The sequence below is a fragment of the Salmo salar genome, chromosome ssa20 (genome assembly GCF_905237065.1).
Source record: "Salmo salar chromosome ssa20, Ssal_v3.1, whole genome shotgun sequence".
NCBI lineage: Eukaryota > Metazoa > Chordata > Actinopteri > Salmoniformes > Salmonidae > Salmo > Salmo salar.
The window spans coordinates 11,998,983-12,025,207 of NC_059461.1; the positions used below are offsets into that span (position 1 = coordinate 11,998,983).

General features: G+C 42.7%; 1 long non-coding RNA gene across 3 annotated transcripts in view; it reads right to left on the bottom strand.

Annotated features, from left to right (window-relative positions):
* Window positions 1-1,113: 1,113 nt before the first annotated feature.
* LOC106580135 (uncharacterized) overlaps window positions 1,114-26,225 on the bottom strand; it is a 76,866-nt gene continuing 51,754 nt past the window's right edge. For all 3 annotated transcript variants that reach the window (XR_001322812.2, XR_001322811.2, XR_001322810.2), the window contains exons 3-4: window positions 6,537-6,614; window positions 1,114-1,570 (exon numbers count right to left, since the gene is read on the bottom strand). This is a non-coding gene — a long non-coding RNA (uncharacterized lncRNA). The remainder of the gene's footprint in view (window positions 1,571-6,536; window positions 6,615-26,225) is intronic.

Here is a 26,225-nt window from a genome sequence, read left to right on the forward strand (position 1 = left end):
AATGTAATAAATGGAACGGTATCAGACAGATCATACCATATGGAAACCACACATTTGACGACGTTCCTTTGATTCCATTCCAGCCATTACAATGAGCCCGTCCTCCTATAGCTCCTCCCACCAGCCTCCACTGGTACACACACTGGTGTGTGTGTATGTGTGTGTGTGTGTGTGTAAGGGAAAGATCGAAGCCATCTTTCATCTCCAGCAGTGTCCAGGTACTCTATATGATATGATGATACAGGCCCAATTAAGGGATGGGGCTGCGTGAAAAATGTGATGACAGGGCGAACGGAAGACTAGACTGATCTGCCATCTGAAAGAGAGTGAAAAGAGGGAAGGGAGAGAGAGAGTTGATAAGGGAAATGAAAAGGAGGGAGAGGGTGAGGAAGGAGAAAGAGGGAGAGGGGGAAAGGTTTAATGGGAGAGACAGAGTAAAGAGGTGTATCCAGAGTGACTTACAGTAGTGAATGCATACATTTTTCTTACTTTTTCGTACTACTCTGATGAGACACACTTCTCTCCCTCCTTTCCTCCTCATGGACTGTTGCGCCGTGGCCTTTCAAGCCATGACTTCTCCCTCTCCCTTCCTCTCTGATGATACCTAGATTATGAATGCTTTGTTAATGCCAGTGTTGCCTTAAGCTTATGCCTTGTATGTGATTTAAATGTATGCTTTGTATGTGAATCAATTTATTTTAAAATGTAATTAAATCTATTTGCCTTTAGTATTCCATGTCACATGTGGGGTATGTAGGAGAAACATAGAATATTCAAACACTAACCTGACATGTGGCTATCGTACAAAGTTCTCTCTGGTTGACAAGGTGCTTCGGGTAATGAGCATAGCTAATATCTTATCCATTTTCAATTTTACAGTTGTGTGTAATTTGACATATGCTAACACATTGACAATGTAGGAATACATACTGTCTTTGTACTGTATGCAAGCTGTATGTTTCTCAGCATGGTCAGGGTCCATCAGAAACAACTACAGCCATGTCATCAACCGTTCTCCTTTGATACCACAGAGGACCTAATTATGTCAAAGGTATACAGACAAGGCTTACTGTAGACAGAAGTCATGTGGGGAAAATGAATACTTCTCAAAAATATTACTGAATATACTTTATTCCATTTATTGAGAAAATACAGTGATTTGAGAACGTACAAAAATATCATCTTTGTGTACTGTTTCAATCAATTCATATTTCAGATAAAGAGCAAGTGCACTTTGGGTTCCATTTGGGTTCACTTATATTCAATTCTAAGGACAGATTCACTTGAAATCTAGTATAGCAATACAGACTTTTACAATTCAGAATAAATTATGTTGTACTTTTACAGCCCAGTAGAAGGTAAACAGTTTTGCAACTGATTTTTAAATCACAATGATACAGAAATGACTGGGTGCTGACTATGCATGCTGATAAGAAATAGTAGTTTGCTGTATCCTTCTTCATCAGCATACTGTATCTTGACTGTTGTTGATGATCAGACGGAGATGACAGTCCATGCCCCTCTCTCCACTAGAGACAGCTGTAGAGAGTCACCCAGATAGATGCTCCACCTAGACAAGAAAAACACACACTATTAGTTTAACAATATAAATCTCTGTCCAAGTGATCATTCTCTTCATGTTAAACTCTTGTGTCTTGGGTGAACTTGGAACTTTGAACTTGGAGGGGCATTACTTTCATACCCCAGGCAATGAATAGTCTTTTCCTTTTGTTATCCAATGGACAGCTATGTGTTTACAGTGCCTTGCAAAAGTATTCATCCCCCTTGGCGTTTTTCCTATTTTGTTTCATTACAACCTGTAATTTAAATAGCTTTTTATTTGGATTTCATGTAATGGACATACACATAATAGTCCAAATTGGTGAAGTGAAAAAATAACTTGTTTAATTTTTTTTAATTTAAATTAAAACAGAAAAGTGCATATGTATTCACCCCCTTTGCTATGAAGCCCCTAAATAAGATCTGGGGCAACCAATTACCTTCAGAAGTCACATAATTAGTTAAATATAGTCCACCTGTGTGCAATCTAAGTGTCACATAATCTCAGTGTATATATACACCTGTTCTGAAAGGCACCAGAGTCTGCAACACCACTAAGCAAGGGGCACCACCAAGCAAGCGGCACCATGAACACCAAGGAGCTCTCCAAACAGGTCAGGGACAAAGTTGTGGAGAAGTACACATCAGGGTTGGGTTATACAAAAATATCAGAAACTATGAACATCCCATCGAGCACCATCAAATTCATTATTCAAAAATGTCACCACAACAAACCTGCCAAGAGAGGGCTGCCCACCAAAACTCATGAACCAGACAAGGAGTGCATTAATCAGAGAGACAACAAAGAGACCAAAGATAACCCTGAAGGAGCTGCAAAGCTCCACAGCGGAGCTGCAAAGCTCCACAGCGGAGATTGGAGTATCTGTCCATAGGACCACTTTAAGCCCTGTACTCCACAAAGCTGGGCTTTACGGAAGAGTGGGCAGAAAAAAGCCATTGCTTAAAGAAAAAAATAATCAAACGCATTTGGTGTTCACCAAACGACACGTGGGAGACTCCCTAAACATATGGAAGAAGGTACTCTGGTTAGATGAGATTAAAATTGTGCTTTTTGGACATCAAGGAAAACGCTATGTCTGGTGCAAACCCAGCACCTCTCATCACCCCGAGAACACCATCTTCACAGTGAAGCATGGTGGTGGCAGCATCATGCTGTGGGTATGTTGTCATCGGCAGGGACTGGGAAACTGGTCAGGATTGAAGGAATGATCGATGGCGCTAAATTCAGGGAAATTCTTGAGGGAAACCTGTTTCAGTCTTCAAGAGATTTGAGACTGGAACGGAGGTTCACCCTCCAGCAGGACAATGACCCTAAGCATACTGCTAAAGCAACACTTGAGTGGTTTAAGAGGAAACATTTAAATGTATTGGAATGGTCTAGTCAAAGCCCAGATCTCAATCCAACTGAGAATCTGTGGTCTGACTTAAAGATTGCTGTACACCAGTGGAACCCATTCAACTTGAAGGAGCTGGATCAGTTTTGCCCTGAAGAATGGGCAAAAATTCTAGCGGCTAGACTTGCAGCTGTAATTGCTGCAAAATGTGGCTCTACAAAGTATTGACTTTGGGGGGGGGGTGAATAGTTATGCATGCTCAAGTTCTGTTTTTTTGTCTTATTTCTAGTTTGTTTCACAATAAAAAATATGTTGCATCTTCAAAGTGGTAGGCATGTTGTGTAAATCAAATGATACAAACCCCCAAAAATCCATATTAATTCCAGGTTGTAAGGCAACAAAATAGGAAAAATGCCAAGGGGGTGAATACTTTCGCAAGCCACTGTATGTTACAATACAGTTTATATTTTGTTTCAAACCAACTGTTCATACAAACATATGACTTACAAGTACAACACAACAAACACACATACTGTAGCTACTGTCAAAAACATGAGGAATAGCACCTTTTCTTCTAAGAATGTACCATATAGAACCTAAAATGGTTCTTCAGCCGTCTCCCTGTGACTAACTCTTTATGGTTCCAGCTAGAACTATTTTGAGTTCCAGGTAGAACCCTTTCCACAGATCCAAAAAGGGTTATCCTGTGGGGACCGCAGAATAACCCTAAAATAAATAAATCTTTGCTTTTTTTTGTTGAGTGCTCCAACTCCTTTCTACCTTGAATTAGTCCTTTTGGAAGTTTTTCTTGTTAAGCCCTCCTTGTGATTTTTGTCATTGTTGTTGAACACCCCTACTGTCTTTTGTTTGCTGAAGCACGAAGGCCCACCTAAACCCTTTTGGAACCTTTTTTCTAAGAGTGAACTTTCTACTATACATTTTGCATACATTTCACCACATACAAACTCCAGGCCTGCAGATGAAGAGAACTCTGAGTTCAAAGTTCCCAAGGTACTCGACAGCAACAAAGGGCCACAACAATGGCTCCTGACATGAGTCTCCCTCATATCACACTGCACTTTCCACGCATTGTTCCCCTGGCCTTCTCACATGTATTGCCTTACATTATGTTCTTAGAAGTGGATAAGACAGCCAGGTTTTGTGCTGGGGACACAAGGCCTGGGAGTGTCTATGTGTTACAGACGCTTATTATTCTCTCATAGGGCGATGGGGCGATGGAGCTGGGGAACGCCTTATCAGATCCCCCTTACACTCACCCCAACCTGGGTTCAGATCCTCTGTGCACCCCCCCACCCCCCCACCCGACACTCCCTCCAACAAGGTATTATGCTATCACGTTTCTCAAAACTATAGAGGCTGCTGACAAGCATGGAGACTCTGGTAGCCTTTATGGGGCATTATGAAAGTATATACCATGTTGCTACAGCAGCTGGGGCTACTGGAGTTTCAACAGAAATACCGCTGGTTATTACTTTAAATAGTGTAAAAATGATTCAGGATAAATACATTTTCTATCATCTTGATACTTTGCTGTCCAGCAGTTGACTTTTTGGTGGTAAGCACAGCAGTGTATACTACAAGGTACTTTATGTTTTGTGCAGGTATTTGGAGAGCACTAAAATATATTCTGTAGCTGCTAATACACAACTGGTTTTCAGTGGATGGGGCCCCACATCCAACTTTGCATCTCTCCTTGCCTCGAACAACAAAACCCAAACGGAAGAAAGAACAGAGCAGAGTTCAAAGGGCACACCTCCTTGCTTGCACACAGCACCTTAAGGGCACTCCCTGCCTGCCTGTCACCCTCCCTCCCTGCCTACCTGCCTCCCTCCCTTCTTGCCTGCTTCCCTCCTTCCTTCCTTCCCTCCCTCCCTCCCTCCCTCCCTCCCTTCTTGCCTGCCTTCCTCCCTGCCTCCCTCCCTTCTCACATGCCTGTCTTCTGGCCGTTTGTGGCAGGCAGGTTCTTTTTTTTCTTTCTTACATCCTACTCTCTGCATCCTACTCCCTTTGAGTCTGCACTTTTACACATCTATCTGGAGCTAAAGCCGCGTCAAACTACACACATGTTTCACGCACGTGTGTGACTGTCTGTGTGTGGGCGTGTACATTTTTGTGTGTTAAACACATCTCTATCCCACCACTGAGTGACTGGGCGTTGCTTATACCTATCCCAGAGTTCTCAGTTACCTCAGATGGGCCCTGTGGCTTTCTATGGTGGTACAGGCGACTTAGTGACACAGCCAGATGGAGGGGGCTAATGGTTGACTACACACACACACACACACACACACACACACACACACAGCTTTGTTCCTTTTTCTGGAATGCACATCCATTTAAGCAGTACCTTTGTCCTCCAAAAATCAACTCGAAAGGTACATTCTTGATTTAAATGACTTTTCAAGGCATTTTAAAAGCAAAGACAAGTATTTAACATATTTCAAAACTCATTTAAAGAATGAGATGTATAAATGCAATTCATTGTCCAGATTTTACAGTAAAAACCAGTCGAGATATTTCGTTAGAACATTACACTGAGTATACAAAACATTAAGAATACCTGCTCTTTCTATGACATAGACTGACCAGGTGAATCCAGGTGAAAGTTATGATCCCTTACTGATGTCACTTGTTAAACCCACTTCAATCAGTGTAGGTAGGGAGGAGACACGTTAAAGAAGCCTTGAGACAAATGAGACATGGACTGTGTATGTGTGCCATTCAGAGGGTGACTGGGAAAGACAAAAGATTAAAGTGCCAAAGGACATCCAGCCAACTTGACACAACTGTGGGAATCATTGGAGTCAACATGGGCCAGAAACCCTGTGGAACGCTTTCGACACCTTGTAAAATCCATGCCTCGATGAATTGAGTCTGTTTTGAGGGCAAAATGGGGGAGGGGGGGATTCAACTCAATTATTTGAAGCAACATATTGCGATTGATTTATTCTGAACTGTTTAGGTAAAATGTAATTAACAAAAATTTCAACAACTTACATACATTTTTATTAAATATGTGTTACTATTTTTTTGAAATGGTAACAATTTCAATTCACCTCAGAATAATTTTTACAGTATAAGGCTATAGAAACCTTAAGGAGACATACTTTTGCATATGTCAGGTTGGATGGAAACAGACATGATCAAAACGCACAACAAAAGCCTTTCCACCAGAGGAGGCTATTTGTTTTGTATGCTTGAAACATTGCATTATCTCCTTCAGTGTTGCAGTCAGAGAGTAAATAATGTATAGTCTCTCCTGCTCTGTGAAAAAGCCCAGTCTTTCACTTCAGGGATCATCCAGGGTTTACCTTTATAAATGGGCTTTCAGGGTCTTCAGAGAAATGGATAGCACCACAGAATGTGGGTCAGACCATTTAATTTGCACAGCGTTTCTCTTTGTCTCATTCAATCAGTGTTTGACAGATGCAATGTCACTCATCACATCTTAGGGACATCTGGGGCCAAAACTATTTCAGACTATGAATTGGTTGAGGTAAGGATTATTTGATCCATGATAAGAGGTTATTGAGACAGATATGGCCCAGCTAACGAGAGGACAAGAACAGACCTATGTGAAATGTCAGATCTCTCACTCACCTCTTCGATATGTGTGCCATACTTAACACATGGACAAATCAGTCGCTATCCTCTTCCTCTCTGTCTGGCTCCTCTCACCTGAAACAAAATAACATAATGGGATGTTAGAAGTGTTTCCCACTGACAATGCAGGGGAAAGTGTTCAGACCACTTGACTTTTTCCACATTTTGTTACGTTATAGCCATATATTAAAATTGATTAAATAAATATTTCTCCTCATCAATCTACACACAATACCCCATAATGACAAAGCCAAAACAGGTTTTTAGAAATACCTTATTTACATAAGTATTCAGACCCTTTGCTATGAGACTTGAAATTGAGCTCAGGTTTATCCTGTTTCCATTGGTCATCCTTGAGATGTTTCTTCAACTTGATTGGAGTCCACCTGTGGTAAATTCAATTGATTGGACATGATTTGGAAAGGCACACACCTGTCTATATAAGGTCCCACAGATGACAGTGCATGTCAGAGCAAAAACCAAGTCATGAGGTCAAAGGAATTGTCTGCAGAGCTTCCGAGACGGGATTGTGTCGAGGCACAGATCTGGGGAAGGGTACCAAAAAAATGTCTGTACCACTGAAGGTCCACAGGAACACAGTAGCCTCCGTCATTCTTAAATGGAAGAAGCTTGGAAACACCAAGACTCTTCCTAGAGCTAGCCGCCCGGCCAAACTGAGCAATCGGGGGAGAAGGGCTTTGGTCAGGGAGGTGACCAAGAACCTGATGGTCACTCTGACAGAGCGCCAGAGTTCTTCTGTGGAGATGGGAGAACCTTCCAGAAGGACAACGATCTCTGGAGCACCCCACCAATCAGGTCTTTATGGTAGAGTGGCTTGATGGAAGCCACTCCTCAGTAAAAGGCACATGACAGCCTGCTTGGAGTTTGCCAAATGGCACCTAAAGGACTCTCAGGCCATGAGAAACAATATTCTCTTGTCTGATGAAACCAAGATTGAACTCTTTGGCCTGAATGCCAAGCGTCACATCTGGAGGAAATCTGGCACCATCCCTACGGTGAAGCATGGTGGTGGCAGCATCATGCTGTGGGGATGTTTTTCAGGGACTGGGAGACTAGCCAGGATCAAGGGAAAGATGAACAGATGAAAGTACAGAGAGATCATTGATGAAAACCTACTCCAGAGCACTCAGAACCTCAGACTGCGGCGAAGGTTCACCTTCCAACAGGACAATGACCCAAGCACACAGCCACGACAACACAGCAGTGGCTTCGGGACAAGTCTTAATGTCCTTGAGTGGCCCATCCAGAGCCCGGACTTGAACCTGATCGAACATCTCTGGAGAGACCTGAACATAGCTGTGCAGCAACGCTCCCCATCCAACCTGACAGAGCTTGAGAGGATCTGCAGAGAGGAATGGGAGAAACTCCCCACATACAGGTGTGCCAGGCTTGTAGCGTCATTCCTAAGAAGCCTCGAGGCTGTAATCGCTGCCAAAGGTGCTTCAACAAAGTACTGAGTAAAGGGTCTGACTACTGTTACTTGCTTTGTCATTATGGGGTGTTGTGTGTGGAATGATGAGGGGGAAAAAACGATTTAATCAATTTTAGCATAAGGCTGTAACGTAACAAAATGTGAAAAAGTAAAGGGGTCTGAATACTTTCCGAATCACTATGTTTCATGAGCGGACCGCAGTGACACATACTTGACTTCTCTTCATATGACTTTGGGTTTGGGATTATTGACCTATTTTTACATCCCTGTTTGGTTCTCTTGTAGAAGCCTTTGACAGTAGAGTCGCATCTTAAGTCTGACTATTGTAGCACCACAACATAACTCTCTTTGGCTCCCTTCCCCTTCTTTCCCACCAGTTGGAGGTACATTGAAAGAGTTTCAAAAACTCAAATATGTATTTCTGTTCACACCTTTAACCCCTCAGCAAATGCGCTGGCTGTTTGGGTTAAAAATATACGCCCCGGGGCTCTGTGTATCTATGTGGCATAACACACACACTTGTGCCTGCGAACACATACACGTGTACTTGGGTGTTTAGTACATGTGTATGTGTTCGCAGGCACAGGCGTGTATGTTATGTCACATACATACTTTTTTGCAATACTTTTGTAAACAAAACAAAAAGAATTATGCGCTGCGGCTTGGTCCACTAATATAGTAAAGGCTCTGTGCACTACTTTTGTGAAGAAAAAATAAATATCTACATATTTAAAAAATACATATTATTATAATCTATGTGAGACACCATGAGGTCCCAGATGGTATTATTATAACACAGCTTGATCTGTGTGTGTGTGTGTGTGTGTGTGTGTGTGTGTGTGTGTGTGTGTGAGATGTATTCACCTGCCCTGTCCTATGTTCTGTACTCTTTGCCCTGACTGAATGTGTGTCTGTCTGAGTATACATGGTGTTAGTACAGTCACAAAACTTTGCAAAGCAAGCCATTAGCAGCAACCATTGTTGGGGCTACAGCTGTATAAAACCCCTAAAACACAACTGAATACATGCACCCCCATCCCACACACACACACGCACACACACACCACTACGTCCACCACCCCTTAAACTCAAAATAGAAGCTAAACAAAGACACGACAATGTGATGCTGTTCTAGCAACAATTACATTCTGGGTGAGTGTGAATAAATTGGACCAAATCCGTGTTGAACTGATGAATCAAAGAGCATTGCGGCAGATGAAAGGTGTGGGTAATATATGTATGTCTGCACACAGCTAACTGGCTCTGGCTTCAGTCTACTGTGTGTGAGTGAATATTAATGTCACCGAGATATGTGGTTCTTAAAGGATCTCCATGCTCTCCCCCCTCTCCCCCTGTCTACCCCCTCTGCCCTTGGCCATGTCGCCGTGGTATCTCCCTGGCATGCTGAAGGGTTGTCATGGATACCACCAGACACATCCGCCATACCATGAGTGGGGGACGCTGAGCGCTTAGGTGGGACCGGCGCCGAGACCCCCCCCACCTCCCTTCCCCCCTCAACCCGTCAACCCCCACCCAATCCCCTCTTTCCCCCTTCACATATCACAGCCCAAACCCCCTCTCTATGGCTCTTTTTACCGTTTTTTTTTTTGCTGGCTAGGCCTGAGACTAACAGCAGCTATCCAAACCCCATACCAGGGCCCTGTCTGCCTTTCAGAGGAGTGATAATGAATTCATGGCATTCTGAGTAGGAGGTACAGGGGAGACAGACACATGGCTGAACCAGGAGTAACACAATAATTAAATAAGACACCACAAACCTGCACAGGTGTATCTCCGGGGCCAACGCCTTGAATGAGCTGAATGCGACAATGAAATGTGTGTGTGTGTGTGTGTGTTTGCTTGAGGCCTGGATTCAACTTGAGGTTCATCCTGAAGAGATCCTTTTCATAAGCCACTGTCAATTATTCAACAGTGCACTTGCTTAAATGCTCTGTGTTCAAACTCTCCACTCTGCCTAACATTCGCCACTTATGATCTGGGCACTTTTCTATTGAGGTGTGTTGATCGGTTCAAACGTTCACACTCTTTTTTTTAAACTATGAACATTTAATACAATTGCTGACACGCAACATGGTTATGCACAGTCATAGTTGCGTTAAATATTTACACCAAATGAAATATTTTCCGCAAAAAATGCATAAAATCCAGTCTCGCAAACAGAAGTACAGGAGTTCATATATTATGACATCTCCTAGCGCTCACCCTACCCTCCCTTTAATATTTTCCAATATGACAGCGCTCTCTTCTTGCACGTATGCTCAGGAAAAATAATCCTCTGTGATTGGAAAGCTAATTTTAAGTGTTAATTATTCTTATGCAAATGCATGTGCAGTTTCTCATGTCTGAAAAGGTTGGGAGCACAGATGGGTGCAGACACAAATCTCCCTCCAAAAAACACAGTGTCTTCCCGTCTGCCTCTTTATTTGTACCTCCAGGACAAGAAAGCTCCCAGACAAAGAAAGCTTGCATAATGGGACCATGATATTTGCATGCTTGAATGTCCATGCTGAACACCAAACATATCGCAAATTGACGATACAATACTGGAACTCTAACTGTGGCCTAGAAGGGCCAAAGATATTGTAGGCTATGCCATTTCATAAGACGTATAACTCGCCAGATTAACTAGCAGTTGTGTTCTATGTAGTTGACACCTTATCCGAGCCAGAGCCTCCACCAAGAGACAGAGAGACCGAGAGCGAAAGAGAGGGCTAGAGAGAGTGAGAGACAGAGAAAAAAAAGAACGAAAGAAAGAGAGACAGAGATCAGGGGTAGAGCAATACAGGGGGGGGGGGGGGATAGAGTCTTGTTCCCTGACCCTCTCAGCTGATATGACTTTAAAAAAAAGCCTTTTCAGGCTCAAACAGGATCAAACAACCTGCTGTAGAGTCCGGTTACACCACAACAATGGTCTCCATTCACCCTCCGCTTCAACACAACAGCTTTTTCCCACAAGTAATCTTTTTCTGTATTATTAGCGCAAAGGGTGGAGAGAGAGAGTGGGTTGAGGAGGAGGATGCGGGAGGAAAAGGGAGGGGGGCTGTGTAGCGATATCTTAGACGATAATGGTGTTTCACAGATTAGATGATATCGGTCTGCCTCCAGCCACTGAGATCTATACCTAGAGCTGGACTAATTCACACTCAGAATACACAAGAGAAACTTAGGTAGCCCTTTACACTCGTACAGGTTGAACATTTGGGCACTGATAAATGGCTAGATCGGAATGCATTGGCTGTACAGTAACATGCTATACATGACATCAGAGATTTATAGCGCTGTGTGGGTTTTGACTGACAGACGTTCTGAACACCTCGCGTGACAAGAAGTTGCCCCCATCCCTCCCGCTAATTGAGCAAAATGGTTTGTTGTCTGAGTGAGGGAAATGCTGTAAATTAAGATGACTCTATGTATTTTGAAAAAGGAGACATTGAGGATTATAATAAATACCGCTTTGATGTCATACAAGCAAGCCAAACACCCATGAGTCCGAATGTGCACTTCACATTTCCATATCATAAAACTCATGTCATACACAGTGTCAACATTTATGATCACTATGTTTGATGTACAGTCACAAGATGACATGGTGTCATACCCTGGGTAGTTCTGAGCCTATGTTTGTCTATTGTGAAGAACATTGATGCGTCACATACACCTGAATACACTCATGACTCCTTCATATGCGCACCAAAATGATGATCTGTTTCCCTGAATTGCATTGTGAAAGCATAACACTGTAAGATCGTATGTTATAACTTAGTTAGTCATGTTGGCAATGGAACGGGCTTTCATATTATGCCCACCTGACCCAAATTGAGATTTGTAATGGACCGTTTTTGGATTGTGTAAACAACAACAGTAAATTGTGTGATGGCGTGGATGCAGGGCTGTGTTCCAAACGAAACAATTGCAAGTGTGCTTGCTCTAGTTCCTGTAAAATGCACATGAAATCAACATTATAATGCTTGGATTCCGTCTTGTGTCAGTTGAACTGTTGTGTCCTCCCCTTTGGTCTAATACATTTCCCATAATCTCCAAACTGTTCCCTTTCAATTGCTACAATGGTTGTGTATATGCTTTTCATATTTCTTCTGTAAGACATTTTTCAATTTAGCCCTGTCGATATAGGCCAATTCACACAAGTGTAGAGGGTTGAAGCCCTCAGATAGCTGAAGCTGCCAATATAAACTGGTGAAGAAATATATATTGAGGACAAGTGAATTAATGTCTACACAAAGTACTCAAATTAGTGAAAATACCAAAAACTTGAAGTAGTACGCTTTTAAGTGTATGTATGGTTACTACATCTCTTTTATGATAGGGTTCAGCTTGGTTTGTACACTGAGTGTACAAAATATTAGGAATACCTTACTAATATTGAGTTGTACCCCGTTTTGCCCTCAGAACAGCCTCAAATCTTTGGGGCATGGACTCTACAAGGTGTCGAAAGCGTACCAAAGGGATGCTGACCCATATTGACTCCAATGCTTCCCACAGTTGTGTCAAGTTGGCTGGATGTCCTTCTGGTGGTCGACCATTCTTGATACACACGGGAAACTGTTGAGCGTGAAAACCTTTTAACAGGTGACATCAATGAGGGATCATAGCTTTCACCTGGATTCACCTGGTCAGTATGTGTCATGGAAAGACAGTGTAGATCTCCTAGTCTTCATATAGACATGCTGAGAGAGATTAGTCTTTGGTTTTCTCTGGCTGTTCAACATGATAGCGAACTACATCAGCACTATAAGCAGTCCACAACAGAAAATCTGATAAAAAATTGCCCTACAAAAAACAACCAACACCAAAGCCTCAGTATCTCTTGTCAGATGAAAGAATAAGTACATCACATTGTAGAGGGTTGTCAGGAAAGTTAGAGAAACCTCGTTGGACACATTAGGTGGATCTAAAATCATGAACAACTTTGACAAGGAACTCGATGTAAAGACAAGGAGCAAACAAAATGGCCGTACATATCCCATCGCAAAAAGTAGTTCAACAAACCATGAATGACAGCTGATAACAGACAGGCACTTTTTCTCTCCTTTTTTTCCCTCATTCTCTCTTCCTGAAGTGTGTGTCATAGATGTCAAAATGGTAAGGGGAGTCTTTTTGAACAGGCAGGCAGCCTGCTGGACCACAGAGCGAATAAACATCCATGTGAGGAGAAAGCGATCCGGGCCCTCTCACACTGAGCCTCTCCTGGGTAAAACACTGCTCATACAATTGATAGAAGAGGCCTTTTATTGAGTCCCTGTGGGGCTAGCTCCGGATCAAACACACACATATGCGCACACACACACATATATAAGAACTCTACACACATACGCACCAGCGCACAAACACAGGCATTTTACATCCGCCTAAACTCGGAGTGACTGAGTTAACATCTTCACCCCTTCAAAAGGTGGTGAGGAGAGGAATTTTTGAAATAGAAAAATAGATTAGGTGTCTAAAACAGTCGTGATTGTATGGGTTAGGGTCCGGCTGGTTACCCACAAGGACAAACTTACAACCCTGTCTAAAGCAGATGTGTGTGTGTCTGTGTGTGTGTGTGTGTGTGCGCGCGTATGTGAAGGTACACTGTATGTTGGTGTTGTGTCATCGCTGTCCAAGCACTGTGCTGATGACGGCACGATATGGGGAATCTAGGCACAAGAAGAAAAAAAACTGCAACACCTTTTTCCCTCCCAAGAAACTATTTTAAGAAATGTACATCCCATTGACTGCCTCACTCCAGGCCGGCAGCCCCTCATGTAGAATCTATGGGAATCCTCCTCCTAAATGAGCTCACACGGCTTTGCCTATTCTTCCCCTGTCAGAGACCCTGCTTTCTCTGGGACACCCCCTTTTCCAGTCCTCCATGTTCCATCAGACCCCTCTGTCCCCCACCCCCAGCTCTTCACTCCCTTTACCCCCTCACTTTCAACTCCAATTTGGGCACAATGAAGTTGTTCTGGCTGACAGTTTGGCCAGGAGAATAGGTGCTGTTTGAGCCTGCTGTGTGGCCCTGGAGTGGGCCCATTCTCCCCCTCGCCGGCTCAGTTACCTAGGGCCTGGCTGCCGGGACACATACGGCCCCATCCCCATGCTCCCACCCTGACCCAAACAATTAGCCTCAAACTTCAAGGAGGCAAATAGAGACTCCCCCTCCTACTTCTACCAAACAACCAGCTCCTACCAAACAACCAAAACACCCTCTAGTCCACCTCACTGCACATCATCCCAAATCCCCAAACGTGTGTGTGTGTGTGTGAGCGCGCCCACAGCCAGGTCGCTCAAGATAGACTGCGAAATGAACCGTCCATCCAGGTAAGCAGGAAGTTGGGAGATGAATCAGGGGCAATGGTGAGCACTATTACTTACCATCAAATAGGCTTGGGTTTTGCTAGGGCGTTGTGGATGGGGATGGAGGATTGGCATAAAACGCAAGCTCCAGCTCTAATGTTTCGAACACACCGACTGCGTCGTTGCGTTTCGATACACCAGAAGTACATTCATTTCCAATGGAACGCTGCGTTTGCCTTGCAGCATTGCGTTGCAGAGGCAGTTGCAGTGCGTTCTGTGTGGTGCATACGTTCGATTTATCGAACGTATGCATCAAATTGTATGCGTAGACTTGACAGAAAGTAGCAAAATGTGAATGTTGAATTTTTGTTGCACACATATCCAGTAAAAAAAATTGGGGATTACATAGTAAAAACAGTTTGACTGGAGAATTTCATTACATTTTTTATTCATTTATTTGCCAAGTATATTACTTATTCGATGACATCCACAAATTAATTGTGAGAGCCTATAATATAATTTCCCTCCAAAATGCAGCTTTGGAACGAAATGCATAATAGTCAAGATAGCAGAGTCGGCTCTTTCAAAAATGAGACCAACGTTGAGGAAGATGGTCTTGATCGCGCTGTTGGGCCGGGACCAGCCCCGCCAAAAGCGCAGGTCTGTGTGGGTCCAGAGATGGTTAAAGTCCCGAAAGCAGGCAGGGGAGCTCCACCGTCTCATTCAAGAGCTTCGACTGTTTGGAGAGGAATTCCGAAGTTACTTTCGTCTGGACCGAAGCCAGTTCGATCACCTGCTCCAGATGGTTGGAGCCAGGATCATCCGGATGGATACCAACTACCGGGAGTCCATCAGCCCAGTTGAACGCCTGGCGATTTGTCTCCGGTAAGATACATTCTAGTACATTTTGAAAGCCTTTGATACCATAATTGATTGATATTTGACATTGTTTTTATGTGCAACCTAGCTAGCTAAAGGGCTCTCTAGTTAATAGTCCCTATTTGACATCAGATGTACTTTTACAGAATGTTCAGTAGGACTATAACTTTTCCCAAAGTTGGTTTAGAATCCTTTTTTAATTATGCAATGTTACCAAATGAAAATAAAATTGGGGTGCCTTCTGCTCTGATGAAGGTAGGCTAGTCTTCTCCAGGACCCATTGTTGTGGGTCACGTTAACTAGCCACATCTAGCACAAGCTCACTACTAAACTGACCTGGCAATCCTACTATCGTGGACACTTGTCTCCAAGCAGCATTTTTCGTGTTTATGTCCCTGTAGCTGTCAGCAGTTGTGTCAAAAAGACACGGTTTTGAGGATACTGCGAAAATGATTCTCTCCTCCATGTGTCCAACCGCATGCGACCATCTGCAAAAGATACCTGCATCAGTATTGTTGCCTAGCTGCGCAAAATGTTACGTAGCAGTGATGCAATAACGCAGTCGGTTTCGAAGCGTAAGGGTCGTATGTTCAATGTTAGGCACTTGCTTAACTTTTTTTTAAACTATGACTGTCAAGGTTAACGTGTTAATCGGCATACGTTTCTTTGCCGCTTTTAATCGCATCTCCATTTCTTCACCACACGGAACCTTTTAAGCGCACGTTTCCATAAGAACACAACACAGAACAAAAAAGTATGACCAGTATTTTTTTTATATATTTTTTTTTTCATTGTTTTTTTAAAAACTTTTATTATTTATTTTTTTTTCTTCATTTTTTTGTTTGTTTTTACAGTAACATGCAAAACATAAACATAACAGCCAGAGGGATTCCAAAGAAATGAGAAAAAATCAAATACAGACATATAGCGAAAACATTTTTTTTTACATTTTGTTTTGTAAGACTCTAAATAGTTTTCCAAATCAGATTAAAAAAAATTAAGAAAAGGGTCTTTTTCTTCATAAATTTTGATTTGTGTATGAAATATTTTCCTAATAAAATAAAGAGATTTATGACATACTCACGTTCAATTGTGGAATCAGTGTAGTAAAATAATATGTCAAACTTAGAAATTTCAATGGTTGTATGCAATTTGAGGCCAAGATGTATTTTTACATCAGTCCAGAACACTTCACTATATAAACAATTACAGAATAAGTGTTCAATAGATTCAGTTTCTAGTTCACAAAAACTGCATTCACTGGTAACATCAAGTATATATTTAGAAATCAAGCTATTACACCGATAGAATCGATGGATTCTATCCGTGTATTATCTTAAAGGAGATCTCCTTTACTTTATTGGTCTCCATAAATGTGTGTGGAGTGAGCCAAGCACGGCGCCAGTTTACATCAAACGATGAAGCCCAACAAAATATCGCAGAGGGAATAGACTTCCTGTAGAAAATATCCCTTAATCAACGATTGTTGAATTTCGTATCTAGTAGATCAATGCCATTCACCTGAATATCGCTTACAATCGGAGATATTCCAAAATATGCATTATTCTGAAGTAAAGTTTTTATCCCACTAGGTATAGCTTTAATAACAGTGTCATATTCCTTGCTTTAAACCTCAAAGTTGTATCTTTCCATAAATTCTCTCCGTGTAAATAGATTCCCACTAATATTAACTAATAGGCTGACAAGGACAATGTTTTTCGAGAACCATTTATGGTTAAATAACTTCTTGTTTCTATATAATATCGACCTATTGTTCCATATAAAACATTTATGAGGTGAAAAGTTGTGTTTATACAACAAAGCCCAGCACATTAAAGCCTGCTTGTGAAAATCTGCCAGTTTCACAGTTATGCCCAGTATTACCGGAGCTATTTTTTTTTCTTTCTGCCGCGGATTCATGCGCATGTCGTGGGCTGTTTTAACTACTCGCAATCCGCTATTTTGGTTTGATAGCAAACAACATTGTTTAGCTAGCTAGTCATGTTACCTAACTAGCTAGCAACCTGATAACTTGACCACTGACTATGTTATGCACAGGAAGAACAGAATAAGAATAGGCTACTCAGAGATGCCTCAAAGATAGGCTGCATATGCAAGAGGGGGGGGGTGAATGATTGTGTGTGTGAGAGGATGCATGTGAGAGCGGGAGTAAGTGGGCAAGTTCGTTTTGCATGGCCCGGTTCCCCGGATGGGTGGAGATTTCACATATGGACCAATGAAATGGCCTAAACTGTACAAAACCCGGGGCAAAACGAACTCGCCCGGAGATAGTGTGTGGGAGGGAGGGAGAGTGTGTAGACCTATGTGTGTAAAGTTATCTGAACAGTACAGATGGTCACACTGTTTTCATAACATTGTTGGACAAGTTTAAAAGCTCCTTGTTCTTTGTATCCATAGAGCTGGTTATTTTTCCTATAGTCACACTCATTTAGAATGCCGGAAGCTTTAAACAGTACTTAAGCACTTAAAGTGTGTGTGTGTGTGTGTGTGTGTGTGTGTGTGTGTGTGTGTGTGTGTGTGTGTGTGTGTGTGTGTGTGTGTGTGTGTGTGTGTGTGTGTGTGTGTGTGTGTGTGTGTGTGTGTGTGTGTGTTTAACTATTCTTGTGTGGACCAGAAGTCCCCACAAGAATAGTAAACACATTTTTTTTTTTTTTACCAATGGGGACATTTTGTTGGTCCCCACAAGGTCAAATGCTATTTCTAGGGGGTTTAGGGTTAAGGTTAGAATTAGTGTTAGGGAGGGCGAGAGCGAGAGAAAAAGAGAGAAAGTGTGTGTGTGTGTGCGTGCTGTGCCAAGTGTTAAAGTTCAAGAACATTGATAAGAGGGAGTAGGCCTACTTAAACATTGGAAGCATTAATTGTTGATGGTGAAAATGCTATTAAAACATTCCAATGTAGAGCAATGTATGTTTCCGTCCCTTACAATCAAAGCATAGTATACTGTAACACATATTTCAATGGAATAAGTTTTCTTTAAGGCCAAATTTGAGCAAATAAAAAACTATTGTGATTAATCACAATTAACTAATGCCATTAACTCTATTAATTACTTTAGTCTTTTGACAGTCCTTTTAACCGTATCCCAAACCTTAACCCTAAACTTAAAGGAAAGATTCATCCATTTTGAATTTGATCATTTGATGCAGAACTCGTCATACTGGCTGTATTTCTGCCTGCTTGAACGGCAATAGCTCAGATACACATGAAAACATCAAAATACCCCAGGAATCGATAGAACATTGCTCAGAGATGCAAAAAAAACAATATAACATTCAAAATGGGTGAATCTTTCCTTTAACCATTTGGAAGTAATGCCTAAACTTAATCATTGAAATTTGAAGTTTATGGAGAAACGTCGAATTCTGCAGTGAGACTGTGAGAGCGTGTGTGTGTGTGTGTGTGTGTGTGTGTGTGTGTGTGTGTGTGTGTGTGTGTGTGTGTGTGTGTGTGTGTGTGTGTGTGTGTGTGTGTGTGTGTGTGTGTGTGTGTGTGTGTGTGTGTGTGTGTGCTTGCTTGCTTGTGTGAATAACAAACTAATCTGACTGTAACGTTTCATTGTGTATCAGTTATTTCTGTCTGACCGCAGCTTGCCCGATTTTCAGTTATTTGTTTGTTTGTGAATGTATGTGTCAGACATGATTCTGTTTCGTTGAGAGAGGTATAGAGACAATGCCTTCAGCTCTCTTTTCAGCCCTGTGAGAAGGCTTATGTCGCTTTTACTGAGCATCATGCAAGATACACCAAAACATGCACCTCTGGACACAAATAGAAACACATACAGTGCACACACACAAAACAACACACACACACACACACACACACACACTGCAAAGTGCATGTGAGAAAGTGTCTGGGAGAGGTCCTGATGGGGAGGGCACCATATGTCCAGGCGTTGTATATCACCCTGCCAGCCCCCCAGCACTCCGCCGGACCACCATAACTTAGTTTGTCTTCCGCACAAAGTTTGGGACAAGCTTGGCTGGGCTCATTAGGAGCCCTTTCTCTGGAGCCAATGAAGCGCGGCAGACCTCCAACAAAGGAGCTAATCACAGGGGCTCCCTGTCTCTCTCTACCCCTCTCTCTCTCTATCTCGCTTTCTCCTCCGACTGGACCTAGACTTAGTCAATCTTTTCCCAACCACCTCCCATATCAGGCCCCTGCAATCTGACTGGCTAGCAGAGCAGCTAGTGGAGAGGCTAGCTTAGAGAGTAATGTGTTGGTTATCTATGTTTGTGCATTGTAAAACAAAGGTCAAACTATTGTATGTGTTCAGATAAAGGCATGCATTAGATATAGACACATATGTAAGTCTATGTAGAAAAAACAGTTTGGGCACACAATGTACAGGACAATTTACATATGTCAATGTCTTACAATCACATATAAATTCAGGCTACTAATAATTAAAATGAAGAGTTATATTCCGTTATTTTATTGTTTTATGATTTAACATCTGATGTGTGTAGACCTATACTGCAGGTGTGTATAAATGAGTGAGGATGTACGGAAGAAGGTGTTCACACCGATGATTGTGTGTTTTGAGGTTGTGTTATCACCTGATAGACAGTGTACTGTCTCTGTTTAGGCTCTTTAGAGAGAGAGAGAGAGAGAGAGAGAGAGAGAGAGAGAGAGAGAGAATGAGAAGGCAACAGAGGGGGAGGGAACTAGGTATGTGCATGTGGTGTGAATCTGCCCACCTAAGTGTGTGAGGATGTGTGTGATGGGGTTGTTGTGCACAGACAATGAAGAGCCCGAGGCAGCTGAATACTAGCAATGACCTTGAACCTCAGCATTCTCGATTCCCATGGCTGCAGGGACAGTGTGTGTGTGTGTGTGTGTGTGTGTGTGTGTGTGTGTGTGTGTGTGTGTGTGTGTGTGTGTGTGTGTGTGTGTGTGTGTGTGTGTGTGTGTGTGTGTGTGTGTGTGTGCGGGTTTGTGTGTGTGTGTGTGTGAGAGATACTTTATAATGTACTGTATCTCAGAATAAACATGATAGGCAGATAAAAGTTAAATAAATCAAGGGAAACCAGTGAAGAATGCCTACGGACAGAGCTACTCTGCCCTCACATCTTAGCTTCCCGTTCAGACAGTTCACTACAGCACATCAGAAGGAGACTGCTGATTGGTGAGTGGGACTATTTGTTCGCCAGTGGTTGACTGGAGCGAGAGTTTGCCTAGGCTTGCTCCACAGTGTGTATCCTGCTGTGTAACAGGCTAGAGAAGAGCTGAACATGGACACAGCCAGGATAAAGGGGCTGTAGCTGGGGGGGATGGGGTTGAGGATCCCAGCTGGGAGATCGGGGAGAGCGCCAGGGCCCAGCAGGAGGTGGTAAAGGCCATGTCAGTGGGACCTGCACAGCCACAAATGTCACCAGCATGGCCACCTTCATGTGGACCTATCAGTGTGAGGCCCTAAGACAATCAGGGATGTAATGAGCCAACGGATGCTAATGATTCACATGGAGACATACCCTCAGTGTTAGTTGCAGGTATATGACCAAAATTATTGTTCAGACTAAAAGAAGCTAATGGACATTAACTAACAGAGCAACAGAGAGCACATTTTGCAGATACAGTAAGAAGCCACTTAGAAACATTATGACTGAACACATGCAAGTAGGTTGTTCTCCAAAGCTAAAGGCTTTTCTAAAAGGGTTTCTGTCACTGAACTATATTCAGCTGGCTGATCCCATACAGGGAGTCTCCAGTCACACATAATCATTAATACACACCAAACCCCCACTCCTGCTCCCACTGTATGAAATATTGAACATTTCAAGTTTCAAGTGCAGAGACTGACAAAGCATTTAGTATTTAGTATTTTATTAGGATCCCCATTAACCACAGCCAAAGCTACAGCTACTCTTCCTGCAGTCCACACAAAAAAAAAAAAACATAGACATTTACAGCTGAAGGACATAACTACATGAAATGACATAATACATAACATTAAACAGGTACAGAACCACATACAGTACATTTCAAATAAGAATAGACACGTTCATATTCTTATGCCTTAGCACACCATGAAACATGTACTCAGAATAACGGCTACACTGCAGTCATCCATTTTGTTACAGTTGCTTACTGTTACAATTGCAGGTCCTGATCCTAATCTCTCAGAACCAGTTGTTCTGTAAACACTAGCGAGAATCTCACAACATTAGGAACCACCCGTGTCCTTGGTTCTCCCGTTTGACGTCAATACTATTCATAATAATAATGTGATTATGTGATTACAATGTGATTACAATGAATAATGATTACAATTAATTACAATGATTACAATTAATAATGTGATTACAATGAAAATGTAACAATTCCTTCTGCCCCACTCAAACACAGACACACGCACACGTGCATGGGTGCGCACACACCTGCACAAACGCACACACACACACTATGGTCGTACTGCCTTAAGATGGTTGGAGCAAAACATGGAGTGTTAAGAAAATGATGGCTAAATGCTGGGTTGTGGTGGAGATGTGAGGCAAGTAAACAACACTAATGCAAACAACACAAATATAGCGTAAATAGTTGCAGAAATACTCATATACGCTATAAAAGAGAAGCAGAGTACGATTCGGGGGTGACAATGAAGGAGATTCAATACATTATAGATCGCTGTAAGGAAACAAAGGCACAAATAAAGAATACATTTGATCATTTTCTAGCTCAAGGGCTATATATAAAAACCTCTCGTCTATGGATCCAGAAGCGGCGCTCCTAGTGAACGGGGACTTTAATGCAGGGAAACTTAAATCAGTTTTACCTCATTTCTACCAGCATGTTAAATGTGCAACCAGAGGGAAAAAAACTACAGACAACCTTTACTCCACACACAGAGAATCGTACAAAGCTCTCCCTTGCCCTCCATTTGGCGAATCTGACCATAATTCTAACCTCCTGATTCCTGCTTACGAGCAAAAATTAAAGCAGGAAGCACCAGTGACTCTGTCAATAAAAAAAAGTGGTCAGATGAAGCAGATGCTAAGCTAAAGAACTGTTTTGCTAGCACAGACTGGAATAGAATCTGGGATTCTTCCGATGGCATTGAGGAGTACACCACATCAGTCACTGGCTTCATCAATAAGTGCATCGATGACGTCGTCCCCATAGTGACTGTACGTACATACCCCAACCAGAAGCCATGGATTACAGGCAACATACGCACTGAGCTAAAGGATAGAGCTGACACTTTCAAGGAGCGGGTCTCTAACCCGGAAGCTTATAAGAAATCCTGCTATGGTCTCCGACAAACCATCAAACAGGCAAAGCGTCAATACAGGACTAAGATCGAATCGTACTACACCGGCTCTGACGCCGGATGTGGCAGGGCTTGCAAACTGAAGCACAGCCGAGAGCTGCCCAATAACACAAGCCTACCAGATGAGCTAAATTACTTCTGTGCTCGGTTCGAGGCAAGTAACACTGAGAAATGTATGAGAGCATCAGCTGTTCCGGGCGACTCTGTGATCACGTTCTCCGCAGCCAATGTGAGTAAGACCTTGAAACAGGTCAACATTCAGAAGGCCGCAGGGCCAGACGGATTACCAGGACGTGTACTCCAAGCACGCGCTGACCAACTGGCAAGTGTCTTCACTGACATTTTCAACCTCTCCCTGAAAGAGTCTGTAATACCAACATGTTTCAAGTGCCATAGTCCCTGTGCCCAAGAACACGGTAACCTGCCTAAATGACTACCGACCCGTAGCACTCACGTCTGTAGCCAAGTGCTTTGAAAGGCTGGTCATGGCTCAAATCAACGCCATTATCCGAGAAACCCAAGACCAACTCCAGTTTGCATACCGCCCCAACAGATCCACAGATGATGCAATCTCTATTGCACTCCACACTGCCCTTTCACACCTGGACAAAAATAACACCTATGTGAGAATGCTTCCCAAGAACACTAAGGTAACACTGACTACAGCTCAGTGTTCAACACCATAGTGGCTTCAAAGCTCATCACTAAGCTAAGGACCTTGGGACTAAACACCTCACTCTGCAACTGGATCCTGGACTTCCTGACGGGCCGCAAGGGTAGGTAACAACACATCTGCCATGTTGATCCTCAACACGGGGCCCCTCAGCACAGTGCGTGCTCAGTCCCCTCCTGTACTACCTGTTCACTGATGACTGCATGGCCAGGCACGACTCCAACACCATCATTAAGTTTGCCAATGACACAACAGTGGTAGGCCTGATCACCAACAACGACGAAACACCATATAGGGAGGAGGTCAGAGACCTGGCTGTATGATGCCAGGACAACAAACTCTCCCTCAACGTGATCAAGACTAAGGAGATGATTGGGGACTACAGGAAAAGTAGGACCGAGCACACCCCCATTCTCATCGACGGGGCTGTAGTGGAGCAGGTTGAGAGCTTCAAGTACCTTGGTGTCCACATCACCAACAAACTAACATGGTCCAAGCAAACCAAGACAGTCATGAAGAGGGCATGACAAAACCTATTCCCTCTCAGGAGACTGAAAAGATTTGGCATAGGTTCTCAGATCCTCAAAAGGTTCTACAGCTACCCATTGAGAGCATCCTGATTGGTTGCATCACTGCCTGGTATGGCAACTGCTCGGCCTCCGACCGTAAGGCACTACAGTGGGTAGTGTGTACAGCCCAGTACATCGCTGGGGTCAAGCTTCGTGCCATCCAGGACCTCTATACCACACGGTGTCAGAGGAAGATCCTAAAAATTGTCCAGCCACCCTAGTCATACACTGTTCTCTCTGCTACCACATGGCAAGCGGTACCGGAGCGCCAAGTCTAGGTCCAAGAGGCTTCTAAACAGCTTCTACCCCCAAGCCATAAGGCTACTGAACATCTCATCAAATGGCTACCAAGACTATTTGCATTGCCGCCATCCCCCCTCCTCTTTTGCGCTGCTGCTACTCTCTGTTATTATCTATGCATAAGTCACTTTAATAACTCTACCTACACTACCGGTCAAAAGTTTGGGATCACTTAGAAATGTCCTTGTTTTTGAAAGAAAAGCATCCCGGAGTTGCCTCTTCACTGTTGACTTTGAGACTGGTGTTTTGTGGGTTCTATTTAATGAAGCTGCCAGTTGAGGACTTGTGAGGCATCTGTTTCTCAAACTAGACACTCTAATGTACTTGTCCTCTTGCTCAGTTGTGCACCGGGGCCTCCCACTCCTCTTTCTATTCTAGTTAGAGCCAGTTTGCGCTGTTCTGTGAATGGAGTAGTACACAGCGTTGCACGAGATCTTCAGTTTCTTGGCAATTTCTCTCATGGAATAGCCTTAATTCCTCAGAACAAGAATAGACTGATGAGCCTGTAATCGAACCCACAAATGCCAATGCCCCAGATGCTCAACTAGTCTAAAGACGGACAGTTTTATTGCTTCTTTAATCAGCACAACAGATTTCAGCTGTGCTAACATAATTGCAAAAGGGTTTTCTAATCATCAATTATGCTTTTAAAATTATATACTTGGATTATCTAACACAACGTGCCATTGGAACACAGGAGTGATGGTTGCTGATAATTGGCCTCTGTACGCCTACATAGATATTCCATAAAAAATCTGCTGTTTCCAGCTACAATTGTCATTTACAACATTAACAATGTCTACACTGTATTTCTGATCAATTTGATGTTATTTTAATGGACAAAAATCTTTTGCTTTTCTTTCAAAAACAAGGAAATTTCTAAGTGACCCTAAACTTTTGAACGGTAGTGTACATGTATATATTACCTTAATTACCTCGACTAACTGGTGCCCCCGCACATTGATTCTGTACCGGTACCCTCTGTATATAGCCTCGCTATTGTTATTTTACTGCTGTCCTTTAATTATTTGTTGATTTTATTACTTATTTTTCTTAAAACTGCATTGTTGCTTAATGGCTTGTAAGTAAGCATTTCACTGTAAGCATTTCACCTGTTGTATTCGGCTCATGTGAGAAATGCAATTGAATTTGATTTGATTCTAGGAATCTGTAAGTTCATAGGGAGCTCAAGTGCACTGATGGAACAATTGCTACAGTATATACTGTACAAATATATATTTCTTGAATACTCATTTCTGATTGGCTTGAAGGGCATTCTAGAGAGTAGAATTCAATGGCTATAGTACATTCTTACATGTCCTATGTTTGAGCTGCTTTTGAAAGCAAAAGTCTTGTTGAATTCGATTTTCATAATAGCAAGCTAGGACTGATAGTTTGGGTAGCTAAACTAGCAAGTCTGTTTGTTTGGTTACCAAGGCAACTAACTACTGTAGCTATCTACTAAACCTGCTAGCCACTTCAGTGGATGTTGAACACATTTCTACCTGCAAATGAAGACATTTCTAGCAGCAGATGTGTTAAATTATAGCAATGGTATAAAAGGGATAATCAACTCGGGGGCTCTATGCGTTCTAATGGAAATAATGCAACTCCGTGGAAGGTCAGTTCCATTCCGCTAACACGCTGTGGAACACACCTTCCATGTTGTTCATTATTTTCCATAGAAAGCATAGCCCCTTGTTGATTATCCCTTACATAATTTGAGTTTTTTTCAGAATCTTCTATTGAAGGCACACACATGCAAATGCATGCGCACACACATGCACACACATTTAAATTAGTCCCTCTCTGTGATGCATATGGGCATATCAGAGACCTGGAGCCATAGCAACCCAGCCTCCTGCCCTTGAACAGGAGGCCATCTCTCTCACTGTATTAATTGTATTTTCTCTCTTTCTTCTTTCTTCCTTTCTTTTGTCTCATTGAACTTCTAAAAAAACACTTAGATCACAGAGTTCCTTTCGTGAAAGTCTATATGTTATACTGATTGCCAACATCCTCTCAAATCCTCCAGACAGACATGATTTGTGCCTGTGTTGGAGCTGAAATGCCCCTTGCCTTTCTGGGTACAGATTGCTACCATTACCGGGGCCATTTCTCTGCATGGCGGTCAAAAAAAAGGAAAACATGAAAGAAGACAGAGGAATTTCTCCAGACTCTGTATGAATCGCTGATGGGACTTGAATGACAA